Source organism: Coturnix japonica, chromosome 1 (genome assembly GCF_054131305.1).
Source record: "Coturnix japonica strain WE chromosome 1, WE-NBRP24, whole genome shotgun sequence".
NCBI lineage: Eukaryota > Metazoa > Chordata > Aves > Galliformes > Phasianidae > Coturnix > Coturnix japonica.
In genome coordinates this window covers 18,772,822-18,798,321 of record NC_140663.1, presented here as the reverse complement: position 1 = coordinate 18,798,321, position 25,500 = coordinate 18,772,822, and positions in this window count along the sequence as shown.

Genomic DNA, 25,500 nt, shown 5'->3' with positions numbered 1-25,500 from the left:
TCAGTTATGTATAACTGAGTTTCATGATCACTTTATGACATTATACATGCAATGACACCTTTGTAACCCATGTATTCCCAAACTTGATTTCATAATGGTGGTACAAAAACACTATTTGTATTTGGAACTGTGCCTTAAAGAACTTGAGACCTGAAGTAGCCAGAGGGAGAAAAGATTCCAAGTCCTAAGTATTTTAAGTATCATAAAATGAAATAAAATAGTAAAATAAAATAGATAAATATACACTGAACCATATTCCCCCTAACATAAACTGTATTATAGAGTACTGTATTATAGAGTATTTTTAATTATCCACATTTACTTAGCTGAGATCAGAAATGTGTTGGTGGAAAACTGTGAGAGAACTGTAAATTTGATTATGATCAGAAATTTACTTCTTCATATTTATGCACCTACACATTTGTGTTACACATAGAAAAGGAATTATTCTTGCCAGGTAATATGGAAGACAGAAGGAAAACATGATTACTATATTGAAGACGTGAGGCACTACTATAGTTATTATCATTACTATTATATTCCTTTCCTTCTCTGTCTTAGTAAATTGCCTTTATCTCAATTCACAAGACTTGCCTTTCTTTTTTTCCTAGTTCTTTCCCCCACACCACTGGGAGGGGGCAGTCAGGAAACAGCCATGTGCCTTGGATTATGCAATGCATTGCTGGAATTGCTGCCCAAACCCATCAGACTTGTATCCTAGAAGGACAGGGCAGTCATATGTAGAACCACTGCGATAACATGCCTGACTTCTGGACTTCATCACCTTTCCCATAGAATAGGAAAGTCTTTTAGTTTGAAAGAAATTTGCACAGACCAGTGATTAAAGTATTTTTGTATCCTTAACCATATTTTCTACACACTGACAACTCATTTTTAAACTACAACACTTAAAATTATATAATCACCAATGTTGAAAAAGACCTACAAGATCACCCAGTCCAACTGTCCACCCATCACTAATAGTTCTCACTAAACCACGTCCCTAAACACAATGCCTAAATGTTCCTTGAAATCCTCCAGGTTGGTAGTATTTCCTAACAGGGGAGGCTGAACATCCCCTGGTGCAACTTGAGGCCATTCCCTCCAGTCCGTTCACTAATTACACGAAAGAAGAGGTCAACACCCAGCTCACTACAACATCCCTTTGGGCAGCTGTAGAGATTGATAAGGTCACCTCTGAACATCCTCTTCTCCAGATTGAAAATTCCAGCTCCCTCTGCCACTCCTCACAGGGCCTGTGCTTCAGACCTCTCACCAGCTTTGTTGCCCTTCTCTGGACATGCTCTTTGGACTTGAAGATATTACAAGATCTTTAAGTGGAGGGATTACTATACAACCAGAAAGAGGTGGTTTCTAATCATTTAACTGTGGCACACCGAGAATTTTTTCAGATAATAAAGAGAGCTCATATTAGAAGAAAGTTGTATGACTATCCAGGATCTTGGTTGAGAAGATCTCTTTCACCAAGTACTGACTTTTTAAGAAATACTCTTGAGAAAATGGCAAAAATTCATCTGATATCTATTTAGACTAAATGAATGAAAACAGTCTTGTGCATCTTGGTATTTTTGATCTACAAGAAAATTAAATATATTCTAAACTTGGAGTAATATTCTGTCATTTTTGTGTGCTGTTTTGTTGTTTTTTTTTTTAGAGATCTTATGATGTATAATCTTGTGATGTTAAATCTCATGATGTGTAACAAACCCTCTACAGAGATCATTTATAGCAGTTAATAGAATTAGTCAGATGGACTGGAAGGAAGAATGATTTTCATTCACTACCTGTATTCAAATAGAGAAGAGGTATTATCATGAAGATCTTGAAGGGTGATAAAGGAAACCTAGGGTATTATTTTCTCTAGCTAACTGACTGAAAGATAAACACAAAATCACTTTGAGTCATAATAGCTGAATTTATACACATATAAGGATAGCAAAACAAGGAAAATTGTTATATGGTAATATATTCAGGAAAAAGAAAAGCAAGGAAATTAAAACTCAAGCAATTGATCTACACCCAAAATTCTGCCCTAGGCAATAGCTATGTACAGAGTGAAAATTTTGAGCTTTTCTCCGAAACAAAACTAGAATATGTAGTGTTCAGTACTTTCAAATGTAAAAGCATGTTTGAAGAACCCAGAGAAAATGTGAACAGAAAAAATGACATGAAGATCTGATCATCAAAAAAATAAATAAATAAATGAATAAATAAATAAATAAATAAAGGTTATAGTACAAAGAACTAGCGAGGCACTGCTTGGATACAGAACTGCCAGTTCCAAAAGTTATACTCCTTGGACACCATTCTTGGATGTGACCAAAGTCATGATATTATCAACTACCAAATACTATAAAGAGGGAAAAAACAAACAAACACAAAATAACAAGAACTAAACCAAACCAAAAAACACCACGTGCAGCACAGCAAAACATCATTTGGATATCTGTAACTCGGATATAAGAAAAAGTTTCAGGCAAGAAAGAAAAAGAAAAAATACAGGAAGGAAGCCATTTTATTTATTTAGAAACATAAAAATTAAATACTAAGTATACAAGAACTAATTATCAGTTATATAATACTAATCCCTTTACATAAACTGAAGAATAAAAATGTATTTGTGAAAAATGAGGAAAATGTATAAATAAATAGAACAATAAGCATGAATTGATGTGATAATGTCTATCGTTAGTGGCCGCTCAGAGCTGATGCAGAATAGGGTCCAGAAAATCTGTATAAATGGTACTCTTTGTCATCAGCACTATTTTTACAGGGTAAGAACATAGCCTGAGTACTAGCAGTGTTAAAATGGATTTCATATTGAATTTCCACAGGCTGTTGGAAGCCAGAAAATCAGACAGTGTATTGATTGAAAAGTCTTCCTGTTCACAACGCAAACCCATAAAAACCGTGAAAGAAACTGTTGTTTGTTTTTTTTGTTGTTGTTGTTGTTGTGGTTTTTTGTGTTTTTTTTTTTTTATATATATACATATTGGACAAATATCTCTCACAGTAAGGAAAAAAAAAAAATCCTGCATAAATATCAGTTGCTAATAAGAGAATCTGTAAGAAAACTGACACAAAAGGAGAAAAAGAAAAAGAAAAAAAAAAAATCTATTAAAACACCATTTGTTGCACATATTTACCTCAAGGTCTTCAAGGTAACTGAAGACCTTTTAGCATTATGCCTCCAAAAACCTTGATTTAAAATCTTTAAGGCATCTTCCACATTTGTAACAATACACTGACCTGATACAACTGGTCAAGATATTTTATTCCCTTCTGTTCCTGGTATTTGAGATAGCCAACACCAGGCAGACATATGTACTTCTCTCTCATTTATCTATTTTACTTAAATCTTTCTCAAGCCAGTGACATAACAAAATGAAAACTTCTAAGAAATTCAGGAACTGATAAGATACCTAGAAGTAGTATATTCATTACATATGCATATACTTGTTAATGGCACCTTTACCATCAGCTATACTCACCCTTTCTCTTGTTACTATTGGCATGAAAGGTGGAAGATTAGTGATACTATATTCCTTTTATTCTGTGAGAAATTGAAATGATCAACAATAACCATATTTAATGGATTGGAAATTTTCTTATTACCATGCCCTTGTGTTCATGAGATTACAAGAAAAACAGAAGGATCCTGTTTACATTATTTTTCTTATGATTTTAATGTTAAAGATTAAAAGCATCTTTAAGCTCAGCAACTGTTCTCTACTCCAGGGAGTACCTGAAAAAACTCCTTGGCTATTTGTCCAACTGCTAAGATTGTTAGTTATCCTGGAAAAGGCAGCAAAACACATATGTACTGCTCGTCTTTGAATCACTCAATTTTTTCTGTTTCCCATACTGTTCACTCTGTTCTCTCATAACTGATGCTACTGTCAGTGGAAAGCAAACTTTACTTTTGTTGAGGTATTGTATAAATATGGAAACAGACGATGAATGTTACTACTGAAAATCCTCAGGAGGGCAATTCCTCTGTAAGTTGTCTGATGCATAGGTATTAAAGTACTTGACAATTAAAGGGTTAAAAGTATTGTAGGTAGTCTGAAGACTATAAAAAAAGTTCAGAACTATAAAAAGGGGATACAAACAAGGTCTATGGCCAAAAGGAATGAAATTTTGAGCAGGTAAACAGCCACAAGTTGCTACTGTAATACTTCATTAATTCTCATGACAAGGAAATTAAATAATTTAAAAATGATAATTATGTATAAAAACAAATCAAAACAAAAACAAAAAAATGAAAAACTGCATATACAATAATCATACATTTGTAAGAGTTCTTATTATGTTCTGTAAAAATCTTTTTAAATTCTGCAAATAACACCAACATTTCTTCACACAGATGCAACAGTTCAAATTCTACCATCATGGAAAATGAAAAATATACTGACAGTCGGTTATTTCATACAGGTTGTTACTCCCTGCACTTTTCCAAAAATTAAACACTTGAATTTTTGTTCTACATTTAATGCTTGGCTTGAGATAATACCTTAATTGAGCCACCTCCAAAGAATAAACAAATCTTTCCTGACAGGGATGAGTGCAAGAACAATAATTTACTAATGCCTTTATCAGTATGAAATTAAGGGGAAAAAAAAAAAAAAAAGAAAAAAGAAAGAATAAAAAAGTGAAAAACTAATGGATTTCATTCTCTCTTCTGAAGGTCTGGTATTAGGACAAATATAACATACAGAAAACTGGAATACACAAGTGTAATTTTTTTATTATCACACCGAATTTTAAGAAGAAAAGTATAAGGTAAAATAAAAATCTGAGGGATTAAATGAGGCTTTGGGAATTAAAGACATTCAGATAAGCACAGCCAGTGAGATAGAAAACAGAACAAATGAAGAGTAATAGAAATGGGAAGAAAAAAAATAGTAAAGAATTTTGGAGTGAAGACATTGGGCAACTGCTAGATTTTATTTTATTATTATTATTATTTTAGATTTTCAAAATAAGTCCCTTGTGTTGAATAGATGGGAAAAACAAAGCATCAGTAAAGGAATGTACTTTAGGACCTAAATGTAGATAGGATGAATCCGAGGTAACGTAAGTCATGAACACTGAAACATGTCCAGAGGAGGGCAACGAAACTGGTGAAGTGTCTGTAGCACAAGTCTTATGAAGAGTGGCTCAGGGAGCTGGGATTGTTTAACCTGGAGAAGAGGCCCCGGGGAGACCTCATTGTACTCTACAACTTCCTGAAGGGAGGCTGTGATGAGGAGGGGCTTGGCCTCTTTTCCCAGGCAACAAACAGGACCCAAAGAAATGGCCACAAGTTGTACCAGAAGAGGTTTAAACTAGGCATATTAAGGCACTTTTTCTCTCAGATAGTGGTCAGGCACTGGAATGGCCTGCCCAGGGAGGTGGTGGAGTAGCCATCCCTGGCAGTGTTCAAGAGGCGTCTGGATGAGAAGCTATGAGATATGGTTTAGTGGTTTGCTGCAGCTATGGTAGTGGGAGGATGGTTGGACTAGATGATCTTGTAGGTCTTTTCCAACTTTTTGATTCTGTGATTCTACAATTCTATGACTAGAGCTCTTAGACAGAAGAGCAGCAAAAATAATGTCATCACACATCTCTCATTGGCATCTTTTTTCCATACTTACTCATAAAAGTGGGTAAATTCCAGTGATAGACTATGGCAAATAATGACATTTATATTACAATTTGCACGTAATACTATACACATTCAAAAAACCCTTCTATTATAGAATACAGTATGGCAATATAATTTCACACCATTTCTCTTCAGACAATGATTGTCCCACTTCTTTTTTCCTAAACTTCCAAGCATGGCAGGATGCTTACTACAAAGAACTAAAGTCAAATGGCAGCCTCCAGTTTTGGAAAACAGATGTTGTCTCACCACTTTTTTCTGTCTTTCTAGCAAACGAAATATACCCTTGCTAGTGTAGTTTGCAACCACTTTAGAGTTTCCAGTACTAGCTTTCCAAGGAAAAAGAACTGATGCAATGAATACATTGCATATACACCTAAAGTAATGAAAGAACTATTTGCAGCTATTCCTTCAGATACTCACTGTTCTAGAATAAGTAGTGATAATGAAGTCACTCAGAATTCCAAATGATTACAACAAATAAATGTGATGTAAAAAAAAAAAGCATGATTATGTTATAAGCATAATTAAAAACTAGTCAGATTAGAATTTACATGTTTCAAGCCAAAGAGAATTAGGCTTGGCAATGAAAAGTGCTATCTTCCTTTACATTCTGCCAAGCTTTACAGAAGAGAGAATGAAGACCACTTCCAAATAAATATAACGGTCATATTTTTATCTTAATTATATCCTACTAAAATAAGGGAATTTAGTATTTTATAAAAATGTTAAACACTTTCTATATTTTTTCAGCCTAAATAAAGAAGAAAAACAAAATGGGCAAATTTTTTTTTTCCATCAAGGAGAAAATAATAATAGAAGATTTGTCAACATTAATTTATAATTAATACAAACGAGGAAAAAAGAGCCTTCAACTCTTGGATATAATTTGTGAAGAAATGTTTTCAACATTTTTTCATTTAACTTTGATAATTTAGATCTTCGGGTTCTGCTACCTGTGTCAACTCCAACCTGTGGAGTTATTCTGGCTAAGTTTGTTGTTAGTAAGCATTAATTTGGATTTTAGTATGAATAACATAGTGGCAGAACCAGCCAATCTGAATTAAGGTTATAGTGTAATCATTCATGAAATAGGGAATATGTAGTGTGAAGCAGGCAGGAAATTCTAGAGCAGCAAAAAATAATGAATAATTTTCCTTTGTGCAAGGCACTGATGTAAATTTTATTTATTTATTTATTCATTCATTTTTTAGCTTGCAATAGAAAAGCAGGCTCTTTAATGTCTTGGTTTTATCACCTTGAAAAATATGGTTCACTTTTCAAGCTGCAATTAATTACATCTTTAAGAGACAGTTTAAATGTGTGGATTTGTTGTTGTTATTTATTTATTTATTAAATATGGTCTTGCTCATGCAAGAGATTATTTTCCACTATTTACAATTTTGTACTCTTGTTTTTTTCTTTTATCTATTGCCATACAATTGCCTTCTTTTAATCACTCGTTTTGACAGCCTGTGTCTGTCAAATTCATGCTTCCTTTTATGCTTACCTTTATTTTGGCAGCTGACAGAATATAAAGTTCTGGAATAAACACAGTTTCACTGATAGAAAACACAACATTTTTGTTAAGTTTCTCTACTAAACTTTTCCATTTGTAAGTATTTGGCATTGGACCTAAAGTTAGTTAATGAAGAGAGAATGAGAAGAAACACTTTCTGGATTTCTCTAACACTACCTTTTAAAAGTCCGGGGATTTTGTGATAATACACTACAGTACACTTCACAGTATACAACTGAACCAGTGAGTTCCATTTGCTCTAAAAATATAATTATTCTGAACATTTAATCTTGTTGAATTCAAGAGAAAGCACATTTGTAGTTGAATTTGTCATATCACGTCTTTCTCAATCTTCATCTGGCTACTGTGTGGAGGGGAAAGTCAGTCCTTCATAAACAGAGCTCCCTCAGTGGCAAAAATTTATCACTGAGCAGGTGTGAGACTTTTGTCCTGTCAGTTGGAGACCTCACTCTGGTCCAGCAAGCTCAGCACCATGTGCTCAGTACCCAGTAACAAGCTTTTCAGGCAGCTGCCTCTTCTACCTCACTGCTACCCTCTCTTACAAACATCCTTTGCCATATGTTTAGAGTCCAGCTGCCCTTAGTTTTTTAAGAGGCACCTTGTAATAGCAATGGGGTGCCTCAAACCAGGCATTTATTAGTTCTTGCCCGAAACATATTAGGTGCTTACACAGGAAATAATTCATTCAGAAAATCTTTGTATTTTTTATCTATATAAATCTTACCTGAGAAGCTATATGAATGATAGCAGTAAAGATAAAAAGTCAGCAAAACTGTAGAAAAGAGTGCAGAGATAAACAGATAAACAGAGATAAGACTTGGCCATTTGTTTGGGAGGGAATAAGAACAGTAAACAGGATGAACCTGGAAGAACAAGAAAGATATGGATATGAATTCAAGGATGTGATTATAGTAGGTTTTTTTTTTGTTTGTTTGTTTGTTTTTTTGGAGCAGCACTACACATGATCCAGAGAGTTCTCACCAAAACAACGCATTTCTCTGATGATATTAGCATCTGATTTTATCCTGTGGCTCTGGTACTTGAGCTGCTCTCCTTAAAGATGGCAAAGGGATGCCAGAAGGGGTTGGATAAGGAATCATAACATCCTTGCAACAAACACATACACAAACAGGGGACAATATCTTTTAATAAGATCCATTTCCTAAAGAAAGAAGTCAGTCTGAGTCACATCCTTAGCAGCTTGTTTTTCTTTACTGGGAGCTGTTTTACTTTATCATGCCTCTACCAGAGGCATCCACCAGTTGAACTAAGCCACATTTACATTGGTTTGAGGAAAAAATCAGATAGGAACAAAGTCCCTATAGCAAAATACTCTCCAGAAGTTTTTATCCTCACTTTCTTTCCTGCAGCAAAGTGCTCTGCATGGAGTCAACATTAAATTCTAATATTTTATTTGGTGAAGATTTACAATGAAATTAGAAGAAATAGGTATGAGTAAAATGTAAATTGTGCTTTCACACTCTGGAGCAGTGTTTTTCATGACTGCCACTCAATCTTAACTGTGCCCTTGTCAGTACCAAAGACCACTTAAGGACTGCTTTACCTTGTATGTTCTTCTGTTATGAAAAAGAACCATAGAGGGCTGATAATTTGTACATTGAGTTATGTTACATCTTTCAACGTTTGTGCTACAGGGATTCTTCCAAAATAAAGGAACATGCCCTTTGTGCATTCTCTTATTCTGATGATTTCTTACTTCACAAAGGTGATTTTGGAGAAGAATTAAAATAGCCACATAGAAACATAATTAGGTATCTGTGACACAGATAGAGATTAAACGATGTCAGATTTCATAGAACAACTAACAAAAATTCTCTTGATTTCTTGAAGTCTTAAGCAAATGTTATAATCAATACAATGAACTAGTTGAGTTGTGTGTGTGGATAAATCCAGTTTCATTTGGCCTTGTCCATGTCCAGTGTCTTATTGTCTGTAACTTCCTAAAGTAGTTTTCATCAGCTGCATCAATTAAGGTTATGTCTAACTTTTTTGAGGAAGCATGAGGCATGTAAGTTTCAAAGCGCAAGGAGAAAGCAGTGTGCATGAGCTCTGGGCTTTGGACAGCAAATGATTTATGAGCCTTGACAAGGTAATTTACAGGTTTTCTATTTCTGCCTTCAGAATATGCAGTGTGTCTAACAGGAACTCCTATTAATTACAACATGAAACAAAGTCATAGCTGTTGTGACATAAGATGTGGAAGATTATTTTAATATATACAGAGTTGATCATGCATCTAGTTGAATGAGTTCAACTACAGATTTACAGATTCACTGCAATGGAAATTTGATAATGATTAGTCCAAGCTTGTGTTACATAAATCAAAGCAAAATCTCATTTGTCAGATAAAGAAAAAGAAGTGGAGAACAAAGCAAAACAAAACAAACAGCAAAACAAAACAAATTTAAAAACTTAAAAAAAAAAAAGCAAAAAAAAAACAACAACAAAAAAAAAACAACCACAGCAAGTTTGTTGATGAATGTATATTTTGGCGCTTTGGGGCTTATCTAGAGCTAACTTGGGCAGATTACTGGCTGGAAATTGTTATATTTCTATTCTAATAATAATTCAACATGATGTCAGAACATTGCTTCGCTGGAGTATTTACTACTACTGAAAGGAAAACTATTTTAACAATTATGCATCTCTTTAAAATTTGCAGAAGTGTTGAAGGCCATAAAAAAATCCTATGTTAATTATTAAGTTAGAATTTTCCCTGTTACACATGTACAACACTTTCTCTACTTTTAAAGGGATTTGGGTATATGCACTGAGGAATAAGCAGTGCTAACTGGATTTTCATTTTAATTCATACTTAAAATTCAGCTATTCTCCCCACATAAGTATTGTCTATGGTAAAATTTCTTTTATTATATTTTTTCATTTCAAGTAGCTTCAAAAATAAATTAGTTACAAAAATTCTGTAAAAGGACATATGTGAGGTTCCCAGAAAGTTCATTTCTCTTTCATTCACTCTATATTTAAAATACAGTATTAGCAGATTAAGATAGATCTATTCACATAATGTTGCTTCTGTCTCCTGTATGCATATATATATATATTCCATCTTAATACTTCCACTTTTTCTCCCTCGTTTTACATCTGTTCATTAAAAATAAATATATTACCTTCTCTGTAGAGGAATCTATTTATCCATTGCAGATAACTATAACAAAAATGTTATCTAGCTCTCATGCCACTTGCTGTGTCCATGAAATAAAGTGGGAATTGGTGCCATTTTTCCCCTTTCCTTTCAAAGGAAATACTGTGCTGCAAGCTATAGATATGCTATGTAGAAAAAAGCCCTTTTCTTGAGAGACATCTGTTACTTCGGATGTTATGCAATTTCTATTTACCACCTAGATCATCTTCACAAATGAGGGAATGAGTAAGTAACTGGCAGGAAAACCTATGCCTGAGTAATTAGTTGGATTTTTTCTCCTGAGCCTGTGGCTCCATTGTCTGTCACTACTTAGACTGATTTTGCTTTATTTTGTTGTCCCTTTCCCTTTTTCTTCTTAATCTTTAATATTTTTAATTTATTTTAATTTATTCACTACATTTTCTTGTTTCATTTTTATTTTATTTTTGTTTTGTTTCACTTTTTTATTTTTATTTTACAAACATGAAGGTAATTTATTCCAGAACTACCTTTGTAAGAATGAAATAAAAAATAATTGAACACGCAAGCACTCTGGGAAGCATCCAGGGATTTAAATACATGAGTTGTATTCAACAGTGAAGAGCTGAAGAGATGATGAAGTCAATGAATAAAGTCACAGAGAGCTACAAAATAATGGCAACATGTCAAACTGACATGATCCAATGTACTCATGTATTGATGCAACATCGCAGTGAAAACACTGCAAAGCAGTATTAAGGCATCATGCTGTGATTATTCTGTTGCTCTCCAAGACAATTTGACACTCTCTTTTTCTTTCCTCTCATTCCTACTTAGAAGAGCCAGGTTATTTGTCACTGTATATCTATGTTACTTTATTTTTAAATAACTTTTTCAATGTATATATTTTTAACTCATGGAGGAGTTTATTTGTTCATGATTTTGAGGATCAAAGGAGTATTACTGGCAACTGCAAAGATCTTTTCTCATCGTGGGCAATGGAAAAAGATCTTGACAAACTTTTACTGGCTATCTAGGATTTATAGACAGGGATCAAGAAATATATATATCCCTGAATTCCAGAAGGAACTCAGTAAATCAGCCCTATATGAACTTTGCTATTAGAATCATAGTATAGGGAAATAAATTGCCTTTGTAAAAATGTGAGAGAGCCGAATCCTAACCACTAGACCACGACTATGAACCCTTAATGATCCATTCTGCACATGATGTTATGATGTAGAATACTGACAGCAACATTACAAAAAAAATGACAAAGGCTTTTACTATCTCAAATTTCAGCTCTAAAGCGAGAAGTGAGATGTTCATATTCGGCACAGCATATAAGTTGTTATTAGACTAAAAGCGTGCAACCATTCTCTGTTTTATGAAATTATATCCCCTGAACCATAGTGCTCTATTTGCATTTTATTCTCCTACCTTATTATTTGATTCTCCATTCATATTTTTACTCCTCCAGTACTCACTACTGGGTAATGCCAGCTGTTGAGTCAGCAACATGAATGGAACTTAGACACGACAATTATTAATTTTTGGCTTCTGGTCTTCCAAGATGTTGCCATCTGATTTGTTGAAAAGAAAAATTATTCATATTTCAGGCAGACACATATCTATGCTCAGATGCTCAGATACTCAGAGTAAAATTTGCATGATGTTCAGTATGATGTTAGCAGGAACTTTAAAGGAAAAAAGTTATATCAGTGGGAGGTACAAAATTATCTATAAGTGAACTTGGGAGATTTATGCCTGATGATTATATGAAAGGAAATAAGGATGCTGGAATTTAACTCTCCTTCCTTTCCTCAAAAACAAAAATAAAATAAAAATATAATAATAATAATAATAATAATAATAATAATAATAATAATAATAATAACTGGAATAAATGGAGTAACAAGTTGGGATTTATTTCTACCTTGGAGGTATGAATGCTGCTCAAAGATCAGGAGTACATACTGTTCATTTTGAATTAGGAAGACTATATTTTTTATTCTAGTCTATTAGATGTTGCAACGTTAAAATTAATAGGTTACTTATCTGCTATAAAATGGTGCACATAGAATTATAATAGAAAACATACAGAATTTCATTTTTCAAAGTTAGTTCAATATATGCTACATTCATTTTAGAAATGAGAGAAACTGGAAATTGAGAAGGCAGCTGGTCATTTGTTGTACCTGATGGTAAAAAGAGACAACTCAGAATATGTAATGAATCTCATATGGATTAGATACTTAAAATTGATTGTATTGTTCACACTTTATAAAGTGTCTCTCCCTTGTCTACAAACAAAGCCTCTATGATTAGTTAAGACATAGATGCATACGCATCCCAGATGTTTATTTTGAAGTAAGATGGATCTCCATGGGGCACAATTCTTCCATGAACTGTTGAAAAACAATGTTTGTAACTTTTTACATAGTTATTTATGCATGTGACCATTTACAAATTTGGGACTCAAATGACTGCAACTTTTACACCTGTACATTTGTTTCTGAAACATGCCAGAAACTATCATAATTACAAAGAAGGAAAAATACTTCATAGATAAGTTAGTTCCTACTGATAGTGAATCTGTATCACACTTAAGTTTTACCAACAAGAAAGCAAACGAATAAACTATTATTATAGTTTCTAATAGTAATAGAAGGAAGACTGCTGGGTTAGCAATTCCTAGCAAGCCATCAGAAAAACTAAGTAAATTTGATTAAATTCTACACTTTCTTAAAATTTGCTGAGAGGCAGAAAATGAACAGAAAACTTTCTTCTCCTCTGTCCTTCCTCTGACCTGCCATCACTCTATATTTGCTTGCTTAGTAGTTCTGTAATAGCAGAATAAGGGAAACAGCAGTCCACAGGAAACCCACAATGATGTAGGAAAAATGATAAAGTATCTTTTTTATTTTTATTTTTATCATAGATCATAAAGTATGTTCACGTGTCTGACAGCAACAATCTTAAAGACAACACAGACTTTTTCTTCCTTCATGACTGAATATTGTCTTCTGTTAGATATGAATATTTTAATGTAAAACCAAACCAAACCAAACCAGAGTTTAAACACACTTTAAAACAAACAAACAAAAACCCCAAAAAACAACACATGAGCTAACCAGAGTACAGTAAGGAGCATTTTAGTTACATTATGTAGAAAACATTTCTGAGTGTCCTTATTCAGCATCATTGTCATTCATGGGCTGCGTGTCACTGAATTTTCCCGAATGAGAGACAATTTTCTCTCAGCAAACAGCAGGAAACACTCTTAGTGCTTACCAGTGCCTCTTCCCTTCAAATTTCATATGCTTACAGCAATGATTTTTTTTTTCTTTTTTTTCTTTTTTTCCTTATAGATAAAAAGGTGAATGAATGGAAGAATAGATCCTAGCTTTATCTCCTAATAATAGTATAATATTTCCTAATTACAATATAATGTTAGACACAAAACATTTGCTGTCATTCCCTCCAAGTGAAAGGAATCGGGAAGAAGAAATTCCCATTTCTGAAGTAACACTCAACTGTATGTAAAAATTTTGCATTCTATTTTACAAACAAAGCATAAATTCCTTCCTTATTGAATATGGTGTTAGACTGAATACCTTAAGTCGAGTAGATTTGGGGTTTTTACTTGCATTTTCAAACAAATGCTTACCTAGGATTTCAAACAGATGTAGGAGTGCAAGATAACAATGTAATTTCAGAGTCTTACTTGACTCTTGTCCTGGGTATTTGCTATGAGGTGGCTTTTGCATATCCCACATTGTGCTAAAAAAACTGCAGTGGGAGTCCTTGATATCCCCTTGTTCCATTTAAGTGGACCTTGTCTTTCTTTTTTAATCTGAATTACACTCTACAACTTAGATGGCTGGCATGTAGTGGCTTCAGTGATTTTGTCCAATGAATCATAAAATCATTTAAGTTGGAAAAGACCCTTAAGATAATGAAGATCGTTAATTACAACTATCAACCTAAAACTACCAATAGCCATTTCTAAACCATGTCTGTAAACACCACGCCCACACTTCTCTCAACTGTCTCCAGGGATGGCAACACTACGTTGGGCATCCTGGTATGAAGTCTGTGAAGAAATTTTTCCTGATAACCAACCTAAGCTTCCCTGATTGCAAGTCAATGTCGTTTTCTTCTATCCTATCTCTTGTCATAAGAAAAAAGAGGCCAATGTTTTACCTCACTGTGGTTTCTTTCCACATAGTTGAAGAGAGTGGTGAGATCTTTCTTCAGACTCCTTTTTCCCAGACTAAGCAATTACAGTTCCCTCAGCCACTCCCCATACGTCTTGTTTCCTAGCCCCTTTATCAGCTTGGTTACTTTTCTCTGAATGTGTTCCAGCATGATGAAGTCTGCTTGTGAATACATGTGAGATGTTATTGGAAAGCTGAGTCACACAGTCTGTTTTATTCTAGTAGACTAACCAGAATAAGAGCCTAGAGCTAAACCCTGGTGAATAATTATACATACTATCAAATAATAATAACAGCATAATGTGGACTAGCATTTTTGTAAGCCTTAGTTTGAGAATAACATCAGTTTAAAATCATTAGTCATCTATCTTCATTACAGAAAAGCAGTGACTCTGAGGGAATACCTGAGTCGTCCTGGGATAGTGTGTCAGGACCTTGTATTCCAGCAGCCTACAAGCCCATCAAGATCTCGTTATATGTCTTTCTTTAATGTGACAGTGTTGTTTTCTGAATATATTAAGGCTGAATCAATAAAAAAGAAACTCTCTCAACCCCCCTTTTGCTTGTATGAATTAAACAAGAAAGAACAGTTTCAGAAGAACTAGTTAGTTGTGAATCCAGAGGACAAGGAGTCTCAATAAAAGCTCAGAAAGTTCATATTGGTAATATTTTCTTGATGCTTTAATTGCATACAATAAAATTAAAACATCAACATTATTGCAATAATTATATGCTAAGGTGCATGGAAGACAGGGAGATGATATGGGAAAACCAGCATGGCTTCACCAAGGGCAAATCCTTCTTGACCAACCTAGTGCATCAATGGACAAGGGAAGAGCAACTGGTGTTTTCTATCTGGACTTCACTTTGACACAGTACGCTACAATATCCTTCTCCTGGTTGATAGCACTTGCTTATTCTTAGACTTGCAGATTTTTTCACTAATTTCCATTGAATCCACAATTTGCTTGTGGGATTTCATCCTGTAATATCTAAACCAGAATATGTATTGTTTGAAACAGATTCATAAATGCAAAAGACCTTTAAGTTAGAATAAACTTCTGAAGGAAATACTTGTACTTCTGTTGTGCTGACATGCACCATAAAGTGGTGTAATAAATCTTGTGATGAAAACACTCATGAGAAACAGGAAATCTTCATCTTAAGCATGTTTGAATTTCCATCCTAAAATATTTCTTCCTGAGCATAATGTAGCTTGGAAAAATAACATTTTGGTGAAAGCAGGATAATAAATATCCTGGAACATATACAAAATAAAGCAAAGTATAGCTTGATTTCAGCCTAATGTATTCAGTATTCTGTTCAGTATTTTATTGGTATTCATTCTGCTTATGATTTCCTATTCAAAGAATGTTTATGCACATACACTGTTAATCACTCTTCCAATCACTTAAGTTCTTTAGCTTTTATCCATTTTACACTGAGTCTTAGTGCTTCCAGTGAGTTAGAAAAAGTGAACTAATGGGTTTTAGTCAGAAGCCTTATTAGTGATCCACATCTTCTTTGATTACAAGATAGGAGAATACATAATCAAATACTTCTCAGCTCATAGTAGGGAGAAAATGGTCTCAAGACAATTATTTCAAAGCAATGGTCACAGTCTGGAACACGGAAACTTCTGACTGGATATAAGGGAAACATATTAAAATAATTTTGTTTTAAGACTATGTATAAGGATGACCAACTATAATAGTATTACAACTATAGTGTGGGTGCATTTGCGAGGGTTGCTTGGAGAGAAATTAAGCTTTTCAGAGTCAATCTCAATTTTTTAGCATGTACTCTTTTAGAAAGAATTGATGACTTATTAACAACACCCTAAGGATGCCGAACAGTGTTGTTACAGGTTAATGTGTTGAGTAGATTTATGAAAAGAAATACCTTTATGATCCATCAAACTGTTAGATCCTTAGACAATCAACAGAAAGGAAAGATATGAACTCTCTTTGGAAATCCTGAGAAGCCTCAAATTCTTTCCATTTATCTGAAAAGAATTTAGGCACTTCCCTTAGGAAATGGCTCTTGCTTTCATTTCAATTTAGATGACTACAGTGTAGTCTGGTTTAATATACAGGTATAGCTCAATGTAGTATATGCCCAAGTTAAAATCAAAGATATTATTTATGATAAATAGAAAGGAATAGGGATTCCTGGAACTCAACTGAATTTTTACAATAGACATTTAAAATAAGTCAGCTAAATTCTGTCCTGTATGTAACTATTTCAAGTGTCTACAGCTCTCCAAGTTCTATATAAAGAGGCTAGATGACTACCTCAGACAGAAACACGCACATTGCAGACATCTTGCATTCTCTAAAGGCCATTTTAGAAGTCAAAAACTGACACATCATGTCTAACTTAGATGTCTCTATCAGATTCGGTGGAACCCTTCTTGTGTTTCTGCAGTTTCAGTGTTGCAGGAGGAACCATTTACACAGTGATAGTGATAACAACAGTAGGCTTGTGAAGAATTTGGGGTTTTTTTGTTGTTTTTTCTTTCCTTCATTAATAGATTAGCCAAGTATTCCCTTCAAGTTTGTTGTTGTTGTATATGAAATTATCTTTTAAATATTATAATATTAACTAATATTTCTGAATAAATTAAATATATTTTAGTTTCTTAGAATTACAGCTTCATCATTGAAACTCATCTACATTTTGGTAACATATGTTCTCTAGCCTTAAAGAGCAACACAGAATAATGGAAGATTAAGCTGAAGAAAGCATACTTTCTAAAGCATTTTGCTGTGATGTGTAAAACAAGGCACATTCCTTCTGGCCTGTATAATTTATCACAAGCATGATATCCAGCCATATCATGCAGTAGACAAGTGCTAAAATTAGGAAATCAATTGTCATCATATCAAAGGCTAAATGAATAATAGTGGATATAATTAAGATTTTTCTCATTGATTTCAAAACCTATCTGAACAGCAAACCCACCAAAACCCAAACGTGCTTTATAAAGATCTAATTTAAAGAATGTACATGTGTACCTTTATTGAAAAAAAATTAGTGCAGTAGTTGTAGTAGTGAAGTCTGCCAACTGATTATGAAGTCTTCTGGCATGCTTTAGTGTCTGTGCATTTAGAGGTGTATTTAACTAAATATTTTGAGACATACTTTTATACCTTTCATGAAGGAAGCATTTCTGGATTTGGGATGAAAATACCAACTTCACTTCTGTTACAACGGATCGCTGTATTCTGAAAGTAATTCTAAGTTTCAGTTCAAACAATGAGATGAATTTGTGTTTGTAAAGTTGTGCAAAGCTGCCCTGATGAGCTCTGCCTGACTAATTTCACTGCTTTGAAGGATGATGACAGTGGCAATAAAAATAAGTCTTGTAGTAACAGTCACAGCCTGTTAATCTACAGGAGGATGGAGTTAATCACATTATTTTTTCATATGTTAAATTTAACAAACACATGTTAAAACACCTTTCTAAGTGAAGATGATAGATAAAAGTAATCCAATTTTTTATATATATATATATACTTTGTTTCCTATCCTAGATTTTTGTGTATGTCACATTAAAGCAGTATTTCAGTTTAACAGTAGTCTGAAATATTTAACTAAGATTGCTTCTAATTTGTTAACTTAACTCAAAGAGCAATTTCCAAAAGTGAAAATTACCCTTTCATTATAAATTGCACCATTTCACTGAGGTGATGCTCTCACTTTCTGATTTGCTTTTCCTCTACTGAACACATAGAAACTACATAGTAAAAACCCTTATTTACTGTCAAACTAAAAATCTGTCTGCAAGAAAAATGCTGACTAGATATAAATCCATCATTTCAATCATACAAAAATCATAGCATGCAGAGATGAAAAAAACTTGGCAAGACAAAAAATTAATTTGCAGATGTATAACACCTTTTCTTCTGACAAAGTTTGAAAAGAAAGAGATAAAGAGATTCATGAATCATCAGCAATTGTAATCATCGTTATCTCCATACTGTACTGTATTAGCTAACAGAGACAGAGAAAACTAGTATAAAGAAAGTTAAACAGCTGTACACACAAGTAAGTGTGATTATATTTGAGGTTAAAGTATTGCAGTCAGGTCTCTTAAAAGAAAAGTCTTACTTCAATAAAGTCTTTTCTTAGATAACTTAGCTTCTATTATACTCAGTTAAAAGAAAGTCAATTAGTCAATGGTGTCTTAATTTGTTTGCTTAAACAAAGGCCTCTAACAACATCCGAGATCCATAGGATAACCACAACATCTGCAAGGAGCTGTGTATGATGTAGGACCTGTGGGAAATGGTTGCCTTCTGGAAAGGAAGATGGGTGTCAAACTATCCCAGGCCACCTCAAATAGAAGTAAACTATGCTATGTGAGTCTTTGAATTAAGTTCTGTTTCCGCATTAGACTGATCCAGTATAACTGCAGACTAGGTGGGCTGTATTGATTTCATCACGACTATCTGTAATCTATCTCATATGTAGCCATCTAAGAATAGAGACCCAAATGTGATTGTCTTAATCTTGCACTTGATTTTCCCCTTAACTTCAGCTGTCTAAATGTCATTAATGTATGCTGACTGAGCTCCCATATAGTATGCAATATACTTAATAGTAATCATAAACATAATGCAGTATATATTACTTGGATGCATTCCTTCTTCCAGAGAAGCAGCTATAAGCCAGCCAGGATTTCCTTGCCTACCTCAAATGATCCTAAATTAGATTTACATGACTAAACATAACTTGGATTTGAATTTTCCAGTCTAATTAAAACAGTTTAACATTTTCAGCATAGATGGGCACCAACGTACTCTGCTGATACCAGCCAAGACATCTGAGCAGTATATTGCCTTCAGAGGTTAATGCTTCTAAATCATTTCTAAAAAGCTTATTTTTCATACAGTTTTTGAAAATAACTGAACTATCATCTTTTTAATTAAGCTCTGATTAATCTAAATGACAAATTTAGGCAAACAATGAAGTCTAAGAAGCCACCTGTGAAAAAGTAGCAGAAAGATATAACTACATATAACTAAGTATGTCTGTAGTGAGAGTTGTAAATACCCTGAACTTCTATTTCAAGCAGTGCAGGAAAGAACACTAGTAAAATTGCTTCCTAACATATACATATTTTTTTTAATTTAAAAGTGATTGATCCTGTTTCAAATCATCCTTATGGAATTTTCTTTCTATTTTAAATCTGTATTTACTAAGGATAATATTAAGTAGTTCTGGAAAGACTTGCTACTCATACAGAATTTTTTTCAAGAAAATGTATTGTAATAACATAATTTTGGGGAAAGAAACGTAGCTTTTGATTCAACAGATAGTTTTTGTTCATTATACTTCGCCTTCCTATTATTTTGAGAAGGGAGGAAGTGACAGAACACAACAGCAGTGGTGGTACTGTCACACGCATGGCTTGCTAAGCTTCAACACACTGCTCTCTTACTGCCCTTCCTCGTAGGAACTGGGGAAGAAAATACAATGAAATTGCACTCCGGGGTTGAGATAAGGACAGGCAGATCACTCAGCAATTACTGTCATGAGCAAAAGACACTCAGCATACGGATGATTAATGACATTTATTCACTAGTAATAACAGTCTAGACTAGTGAGAAACTAAAATCAAACTGCTCCATAGGGGGCCCCACAGGCTGCAGCTCCTTCAAGCCACATGCACTGCTGCACCGAGGATTCCTCTGTGTCTGCACACAAAAAATGGCCTGCTCCTCCTTGGGCTTGTCCTGGGCTGCATGGAGCTGATGGAGTTCCTCCTGCCTTCCTCCTGCCCTGAGCTCAGTGCCAGCAGGGCTGCTGCTCTCTTGTTTCTCTCCCAGCCATGCAGCAGTTGTTCTCTGGTAGCTGCGGGGCCCTGTTGGAGCAGCTGGAGCTGCTCTGCTTACAGAAGCCCCCTGCTACCAACACCTTGCTGCTTAAGCCACCAATTTTACACCCACCAGTGTAAAACCACCACAATTGTGTAAACACAGAAAAGAATGGAGTCAGTTTAAAGCTTCCTTACAGACGTGAATTTACCTCATCAACATACAATTTTAGAAGATAGATTACAGATATTACATTTTAATTCATTATTTCAGATACCATTGTAAAAGGCAGTAAACACTTCACATAGAGAAAACTACTGTTAGAAGGTCTTTACGAAGAATTTTTAAATAACCTAAAGCTGTAGTAGGCTACAGAGTGAGAACAATTTGGAAGTATGGTATAAAAAAGCTAGCTGATAGAATGCTAGAATGAAGTACAAAAAAAACCACCTGTGCACACACATAACTATGGAAAGAGTCTGTTCTTTCCCTTTGACTTTTGTTTTTTTTTTTTCCCATTTTCTTCTGCTGTATAGCTTTGAGGCACAAATTATTTTTACTTAAATGCACAGATGTAACTTTCACAGAGTGTGGGTTCTTTAATTGAAAAAAATTCTTGAAGCACATTTGTGGTAAAGAAATTTTTTGCATCAACACCATAAAATTGATACGCCTCTGAAGACACCAAAGAAAGTGAGTATTAAATTAAGTTCATAGAAAGAAAGGAAGAAAGGAAAGAAAGGAAAGAAAGGAAAGAAAGGAAGAAAGGAAGAAAGGACGAGATCCCTAAGACAAATGAAGACACTAAATGCAAATTGCAATTATTTATTTATTTATTTATTGTCATTAAGGCAAAGATTGGTACTACAAAACTAATTTAAGTAGCAAGCTGAAAATATGCTTCTAATTAGAGAAACTTATTCCTTTAAAACTTTGTGGCTGAAATACAAATTTGATGTTTCAAAGTCACTAAAAGCTGTGACAAAATCACGAGTCATTATTTAGATTGTGGAAAACATGTAAATCTCTCAGAAGAGAGATTTTTATTAATACTCGTATTACACAATATAGCTATGACAAAAGTCTTTGATGCCCTGTGATGTCCAGTACAGCATTAATAAAGCTCCAACTCTGAAAAAATGTGTTTTCATAAGTGGCAAAGAAATGAACTGAGCACCCATCCATGGTGAACCAAAGGTCTGATACTAGGCCAAGTGGTTTCCCTGAGAGTTTTTCAAAGTGTTTCCCATCAGAAACTCATAGATAAAGTGGTGAAATAATGTTCTGTATAACAATGCAGTGGGTTCAAAACTGGCCAGGTCTAGAGGGTGGTGATCCATGGCGCGAAGTATATTTGGATACAAATATATAGCAATGTACCTCGGGATTAATATAAGTGATGTCCTGAGTTTTGTTCAACTTGATGTCCTTCAGGATACCAGTAATTTTCCATCTGGTTGGTCTCCAGGATGTACTGTTCTATGGGGTTGTTTCTCCCAGGTAAAGGACTTTTCCTCTGACTGGTCCTGTCAGCTCATTTTTTTTCTATCCTGCTCATGTTCATCTGGATGACAGCAAACCCTTCTGGCCTATCAGTCACCCTTCCCAGTCTTTTATCATCGTCAAATTTCCTGAGTGCATACTCTTCCCCATCATCCAGGTATCTAATGGAGATTTCAAATATAATTGAACCTTCCGAATCCCATCTCTGCAGGTCTAGGAAAGACAGACGGTGCGGAAAACATTTTCCTAGCAGCTGTGAAACTTATTTTCTCTTCCTGACTTTAAATGCATAGCATTGACATTATAAGTAAGTTGTTGCTTTCAGTAAAAACTCCCACTAACTACAGTGCATACAGTTTCTGTATAATATCATAGAATAATAGAATTAGACTGGAAAAGACCTCAAAGATCATCAAGTCCAACCACAGCCTAACCATAGTGCCCTAACTCTAACAACTCTGTGCTAAATCATATCTCTGAGCACCACATCCAAACGTCTCTTAAACACATCCAGGGATGGTGACTCAACCACCTCTCTGGAGAGCCTATTCCAGTGTTTAACTACCCTTTCTGTAAAGGAGTGTTTCCTAACATCCAACCTAAACTTGCCTTGGCGCAAACTGAGCCCATTTCTCCTCGTCCTGTCACTTATCACCAGTGAGAAGAGTCTTGCCCCACTCTCACTGTAAGCACCTTTCAGATACTGAAAGAGATCAATAAGGTCTCCCCTCAACCTCCTTTTCCCCAGACTAAGCAGCCCCAGCTCCTCATAGGGCTGATTTTCCAAGCCCTTCACAAACCTTGTTGCCCTTTTCAGGACCTGCTCCACTACCTCAATATCCCTTTTGTTCTGAGATGCTCAAAACTGAACACAATACTTGAGGTGAGGCCTCACCGATGCCGAGTACAAGGGCAAGATGACTTCCCTAGTCCTGCTCACCACACCATTCCTGATACAAGCCAGGATGCCATTGGCCTTCTTGGGCACCTGGGCACACTGCTGGCTCATATTCAACCAACTGTCCATCAGCACACCAAGGTCCCTTTCCATCAGGCAGCTTTCCAGCCACACCTCCCCAAGCCTGTAGGGTTGCCTGGGGTTGTTGTGACCAAAATGCAGGACCTGACACTTGGCCCTGTTGAAACTCAATATGATAAGACTTTCTCTTTTCAAAGACTTTTTTAAGATAAACTTTTGTTTAGCATTCCCTTAAAGATGAACTGCAGAAAGCAGGAAATAATACAGTTATTTCAGATCAGCCCAAACACTGATTCTGAGTTATTTTATGTCACTGTACTAGATGCAAGTGTAATAGGGTGCCCAATGATAAACAGCAATAGCAGGCTATAAACTCAGCAAATGATTTTATTTTCTAGACCCCTATTCTAACTCCTTTTTTCACAGAATCATAGAATTACAAGGTTGGAAAGGACAAGATCATCTACTACAATTGTTCTCCTATCACCATTTCTACCCACTAAGATACTAAACCATATCTCATAGCACCTCATCCAGACACTTCTTGATCACCACCAGGGACAGCGACTCCACCACCTCCCTGGGCAGCCATTCCAGTGCCTCACCACTCTCTGAGAGAAAAAGTTTTTCCTTACGTCTAATCTAAATCTCTTCTAGTACAACTTGTGGCCATTTCTTTGGGTCTTGTTTGTTGCCTGGAGAACAGGCCAAACCCCTCCTCATCACAACCTCCATTCAGGAAGTTGTAGAGTGCACTGAGGTCTCCCCTCTTCTCCAGACTGAACAATCCCATCTCCCTCAGCCACTCCTCATAAGACTTGTGCTCCAGACCCCTCACCAGTTTCGTTGTCCTTCTCTGGACACATTTCAGGGCCTCGGTGTCTTTCTCCTCACTTTGTTGGTGTATCTGTAAAGAAAATCTTTTTTTTTTTTTTAAGCAAAAGCTGAAAAAGCATATATTTTTAATCATTATTTGAGAAGAATTGAGGTTAGAAAAGTAATTCTGTTTCACAGATCTCAATTTTCAGTTATTAATAAATACAGTCAATCTTCTCTGTTTGAACTGGAAGGCAAAATATGTCAGAAATAAGAAAACTTTTCTCAGTTGAATGCTGTGGATCTTATAATTCACAAAGTCGCTAGGTCTACACCTGGACAGGTAGACCTAGATCACAGACCATGAAAGCCAGTTCTGCACAGCAGCTGGGCAGCTGGATCTGGCAGTGCAGGCTTGTGGCCTTCTCACTTCTCCAACAGAGAAGCTGAAACCAAGCCGAGATCCTTGCAGTCTTGGCAAGGCAGAGTGACTTAGGATCCAGAACTCACAGCTCAACAGGCTGCCAGGTGGACAGCTGAAAAGTTGGGAGCCTGGAAGTTCACTAGCAGTCTTCATAAAAGGCAGGTGGGTGAGCTGGCACTGCAGAAAGCCACTGGAACCCTGTTTCCTTTCTGTCTCAACTTTGTCAAAAATTGAACAGACTCCTGCAAAAACTTTAATTCTGATGAATTTGCAGTCTCTGCTCCATCTGAAAATTTCCAAATCACTCTGATTCTGAAGCCTACCATTTCAGAAGTAAGTCTCTTCACTAGGGAAATAAGTTGGACAGAATGTTTCTGGGAAACACATGTGGTTTTATACATCTGGTAAAAAGAAGTCTACTCTAATTGAAATATCCCTTCATGCATGACAAATGCAGCTTGCAGCTTTCTTGTTTGTCTGACTCTTTTTTACTTTTTTTTTTTCTTTTTTTTTTTAAAATTCAGCTACACTTTTGAAACCAAATATTGTTTTTTCACTTCAGTAACTCAGCTAACAATTACATCATTAAAATGTTGGTATATCTAAAGATGCAAGTAATTCTGAAAAAGGAAAATTGAAGTGCTTCAATATGCAACTTTTCTAACCACGCTGACAATTTCAGGGTTTGTATAATCTGTAGTCATCTTCATCTAATCTAACCGTTCTGTTGCAAGCAATTAGGAAAGAGCTTTTGTTTTGTCAGAAATCAGGGTACAAAGAACAGAAGCTTGTTGGAAAAGTGTTCTAATTCTTGAATTTTCATATTGTTAGGAAAACTTTTATAACAACAACAAGAATATGTGCTGTTCTTCCATAGAGGATGTCATTTCTACAGATTGTTTTAAAATCTGATTGGGACTTGCTAGTGATTTCTTTTTTTGGTCTAATTTGGATTTCACTTTCATTTGCCATACAGCCAACGTGTGACTAAATTTTGTAGGTATTTTATGGTGGTACCTGAACATATTAGGTGCCCTATCTGCTGCTTTTTAACCTTTAACACTGGAAAATATTCAACAAAGTAGTAAAGATGCTTCTTTAATGACATACCAATGTCTCAAACAGATGTTCATTTTTGTTTGTTTGTTTGTTTCTTTTAGAATTCAAGTGTTAACATCTTGTCTTTCAAAACAGTTAAAATTAGTTTATAGTCATTTGTGTGTGCAACCTGTATCCGGGATGATGTTCTATCATCTCGATGTTCTCTACTCGCCAAATGCTGTGTTAAGAAATTGATTGTTTTCTTTCCAAATCCAAAATAATTATTGTGTCAGACATCAAAGATGATGCTTTTCTGGAAAGAGACAGAGCAATGGTACAGTTTCA